General features: G+C 41.9%; 1 pseudogene; it reads right to left on the bottom strand.

Annotated features, from left to right (window-relative positions):
- Positions 1-2,856: 2,856 nt before the first annotated feature.
- Positions 2,857-4,345, bottom strand: LOC118857933 (annotated as a pseudogene).
- Positions 4,346-4,956: the final 611 nt, after the last annotated feature.

Here is a 4,956-nt window from a genome sequence, read left to right as displayed (position 1 = left end):
TCATTTTTTGAGCTATTTCAGGAGGATATTTTGGTCTTGAAACCAATTCATATTTCTTTTTGAGGCTTTGCATGTAGGTGTTCTGACGTTGTTGTCCTCTTCTGAGTTTGTATTTTGGTCTTCCCCGTCACCACAGTAGCTTTCTATGATTAAAGGTTTTTGGTTTGGTTTTTGCTCATTTTCTAGCCTATTTTGTGACTTTTAAAGTTGAACTTTGCTCCTACAGTATGGGGGCATTGTCCCAAACTTCCTGTTCACAGGACCAGGGGCCTAGTCACTGACTTTCTGTGCCAGGCCCTCCAGGGTTGGTGGCTTGCCTGTTGTACCCGGGGGCTCAGGTCTTGGTGATCAGCACACTGTGCTGGGGTTGCCTTCCCTAATTTTGCGTGTTGCACTGGGGTTCTGGGGCTTCAGTTTGTCTGCTGCGTTGGAGCTGGAGGCCAAACAACTGGCCCCCTGTGCCTCTGACCTGCTCAACCAGGACTTTGGAGCCTCGGTTGCTGATCTGTGCTGGGGCTAAGAGTTTCCTGCTGGCTTGCTTGGGCACCACTTGTCCTGGGCTAAGCTCCTCTTTTACCCAAGTGAGATTGACCTTTCCTAGGGTCCTTCTAAGTTATCTTGGGCCGGAAAATTGTTTCACCCTGTCCTTTTGTGGGTTCTGTCACTCCAGAATTCATTTTGAGGTTGGATTTAAAGTTATTTCAAGGGAAACTAGGGACAGCTCAGGCAACTTCCCACTTTTCTCATCCATTTTGGTTCTGTCTCTCTTGCCTCAGTTTTCTCATCTGAAATATGGGGATAATTACAGCATCTACCTTATAATATTGTTACGAGGATCAATTGAAATAATAATGTTAAAGTGCTTAGCACAAAGGTTGGCACATAGTAGGAGCTATATAAATGCTTATTCCCTTCCCTAATAGCATGGCTTTTACATACTCATAAGGAATGGAATTAAATTAAGATCTTCCCCTAAAGCCTTTGAATATTGTCCTATATGTGTGTTTACCCCTCACTTCAATGACTTTGGTAAGTAATCTCTCCTTCATCTAGTTCATTTTCTCTATCTATGTAATGGGGAGAAAAAAAAGAAAACATTAGTTTCTTACCTGTCTGGATAAGCATACTTTTAATATTCTCTGAAATTATGAGAAAAGACCTTCAGGGCTGAAACTGCTCCCTACTATTCCCAATGGGCTATAAAACTCTGCATACCCTTTGATTTAGCAGTACCTACTAGGTCTATATCTTGAAGAGATTTAAAAAAGGGAGCAGGTGTGGGGAAGGGCCTATTTGTATAAAAATATTTATAACAGCTCTTTTTGTACTGGCGCAGAATTGGAGATTAAAGGAATGCTCATTAATTGGGGAATGGCTGAATAGATTGTGGTATATGATTGTAATGGAATACTATTGTGCTAATGACTAGGAGGCAGATTTCAGAAAAACCTGGAAAAACTTACACAAGTTGATGCAAAGTGAAGTGAGTAGAACCGGGAGAACATTTTACACAGTAACAGCAATGTTACGATGATGATCAACTGTGAATGACTTAGCTATTCTTAGCAATACAGTGACCCACGACAATATTGAAGGACAGAAAATGCTATCCATATATAGAGAAAGAGTTTATAGAGTCTGAATACATATCAAAACCTTTTTTACTTTATTTTTTCCATATTTTTCTTTTCTTTTGGGTCGTGTCTTCTTTCACAACATAAATAATATGGAAATATGTTTTGCATGATTGCACATGTATAACCCATATTAAATTGCTTACTGAGAGAAATGATTATTAGTAACCAAATGTTACTATCCAGATCCAGGGTTTTATCTCTTTTTACTTTCTCATTCAAAGCCCAGTCCTTATGAAGGACAGGGCTGAAGATGAGATTGGCCTAACCCCTCTGAGAATATTCTCCTCCATCTTGGGCAAGACCCCACCCAACTGGGAGAGTTTATTTCTGATTAAAGTGTAAAGAGAATCTACTCTAGGTGAATTCTAGCCCTAAAACATTAGACTCATGCCTTTGAAACCTCATTGTTCAACGTAAGTGGTCTGGATGGCGATGGATCCCTTTGTCTAGATTTCGGGAGGCAGGAATGGTCTGGTTGGAGATAGATGCCTTTGTCCTGAGAGCTGGAGGCAGCAGAGTCTCAGCAGGAAGAGCTGAGGCCACCTCCACATCCACACCCTCATTGATTGTTTATCAACCAGGGTCAATCAGGGGTACCCACTTTTCCAAAAGTATTTAAACATGATGATCTCCATGCTTCATCTTTGATAACCAGGAGAAACCACTGAATTGATTATTTGCTAGCCTAATTAATAAATTGATTATTAATTACCCAGAAACTATGTCTCTCAGGCTTTTCATTTGCAGGGAGAAAATTTGGAACTCAAAAAAAATTTTTTTAAATGAATGTTAAAATTTGTTTTTGCATATAGTTGGAGAAAAAAACAAAATGTTATTTAAAATAAAAAAACTGCTCCTTGTCTAACTTTAGCTCTGAATAATAATACTTTAAAGTTACAAATAGTTTTCATATATAACATCTCACTAAATCCTCTTAACAAATCTAAGGGATAGATGGAACAAATATCAAGTATTTTTTTATGGTGCCAATTTTAAATAGATTTTATTCTCCAGGATAAGAATTGCATTTCCACTTGTTTACAGTACTGATTAAGTGGAGTGTTGTTCATTTCTCTCCCTCCTCACACTTTCTAGTATTCAGAATGCCCAGCTTTACACGGTAGCTTAAATGTTACTTTTAAACCTCTACTGCCTTGGCTACAAATTTGAGTCCTTCAGTTTTTGGAAAGCTGCGTGGAATGCTCTTTCTTCTGGAGTGTTAGGCGACCTCTTCAGTGGTGGGTCCAGAAGAAGCACCTCCAGATGGGGCTGCTCCACCCCCTGGGAACCCACCAGGCACGCCTCCTGGCACGCCCCCTGCACTCCGGTACAGCTTAGTAATGGTGGGTTTGCAGACCTTCTCCAACTCTTTCTGCTGATGCTCAGATTCTTCCTTCTCAGCAGTCTGGTTCTTATCCAGCTGGCTGATTGTTTCATTCCATTTGTCAAGGATCTTCCGTTTGTCTTCATCCCCAGTCTTGCCTTGCAGTTTCTCATCCTCTACGGTGGCCTTCATGTTGAAAGCATAAGATTCAAGAGAATTCTCAGAAGACATCTTGTCTCTCTGCTTCTCATCCTCAGCCTTGTATTTCTCAGCCTCCTGGACCATGCGCTCAATGTCTTCTTTGCTCAGACGTCCTTTGTCATTGGTGATGGTGATCTTGTTCTCCTTGCCTGTGCTCTTATCCACAGCAGAAACACTGAGGATGCCATTTGCATCAATGTCAAATGTTACTTCAATCTAGGGTGCTGGGGGGATTCCTGGGAGCTCAATTTTGCCAAGCAGGTTGTCATCCTTTGTCGTTGCTCTCTCACCTTCATAAACCTGAATAAACACACCAGGCTGCTTGTCTGAATAGGTGGTAAAGTGTCTGCTTGGTGGGGATGGTGATATTATGTTTGATCAAAATGGTCATAACTCTACCAGCAGTTTCAATTCCAAGGGAAAGAGGAGTGATATCCAACAGCAGCAAGTCCTGCACATTCTCAAATTTATCACTAGACAAAATGGCAGCCTGGACAGCTGGTACCATAAGCTCCTTGGCATTGAAGAAGTCTTGCAGAAGCTTCTGGATTTTGGGAATTTCAGTGGAACCACTCACCAGGATGATGTCATGAATCTGTGATTTATCTAGCTTGGCGTCTCTTAAGGCCCTTTCCACAGGGTCCAGTGTGCCACGGAAGAGATCAGCATTCAGCTCTTCAAAATGGGCTCGGGTGATTGATGTATAGAAGTTGATACCTTCATAGAGGGAGTCAATCTCAATACTGTCCTAGTTACTGGAAGAGAGGGTACACTTTGCACATTCACAAGTGGTATGAAGATGGTGAGCAGCCCTCTTATTCTCACTGATGTCCTTCTTGTGCTTTTGCTTGAACTCAGCAGTGAAATGGTTGAGCATTCTGTTGTCAAAGTCCTCCCCATCCAAGTGGGTGTCCCCAGCTGTGGACTTGACCTCAAAGATGCCATCTTCAATGGTAAGAATGGAGACATCGAAAGTACCACCTCCAAGATCAAAGATCAACACATTTCTCTTGGCACCAACCTTTTCGTCCAAGCCATAAGCAATAGCAGCCCCAGTTGGCTCACCGATGATTTGGAGCATATTGAAGCCAGCGATGGCTCCAGCATCTTTGGTGGCCTGATGTTGGGAATCGCTGAAATAGGCTGGTCTCTCCCCACCCTGAGATATTGCCAACTGGGCCATTGCACTCACGGGTTAAGGTTCCCAAATTGTTCAACTGACTGCTGTTCCTCTCAGAGTTCTACAATAACCCTGTGGGGCTGTAGATTTTAGTGCTCTTGCTTGTGAGCCTACACTGGTGTGCTTCCCATTATCAATCAACCACCAATCAAATTCCACTAGGGATAGTGGTAAGGATAGGTCTAGAGATGAGTAGTAGATCTGTGAGTAGTAGGGAACTTCCAGTTGAGAAAATTTATGAATTCAGGTCATCACCTTCTCTATAACTTCTAGCCTGAGAAAGAAGAGGTGATGTGATTTCCCCAGGGTCATATAGCATGTGTCAGAGGCAAGATTTAAACAGAGTTCTTCCTGGCTTCAAAGTCAGCTCTTTATCTATTACATCATACTTTTTAACTCCATCAACTTTTATTAAAGGGATTTGTGAAAAAGCGTAGTTGATCCAAAGCATTCCTCTCAAATAAAAGACATGGCCTTTCCCTCATACACACAAGTACAGTGGGAAGAGTGGGTTCAAATTTAAAGCATGATGGCAGTGAATTACACTTGTAGAGAATATGTATGGCAAAGGAGTAACCCTCCCCCAACTCCCATCCTGGGTCCTGCATGTCCTC

Source organism: Trichosurus vulpecula, chromosome 7 (genome assembly GCF_011100635.1).
Source record: "Trichosurus vulpecula isolate mTriVul1 chromosome 7, mTriVul1.pri, whole genome shotgun sequence".
Classification (NCBI taxonomy): domain Eukaryota; kingdom Metazoa; phylum Chordata; class Mammalia; order Diprotodontia; family Phalangeridae; genus Trichosurus; species Trichosurus vulpecula.
This window is presented reverse-complemented; position numbering and strand designations above follow the sequence as displayed.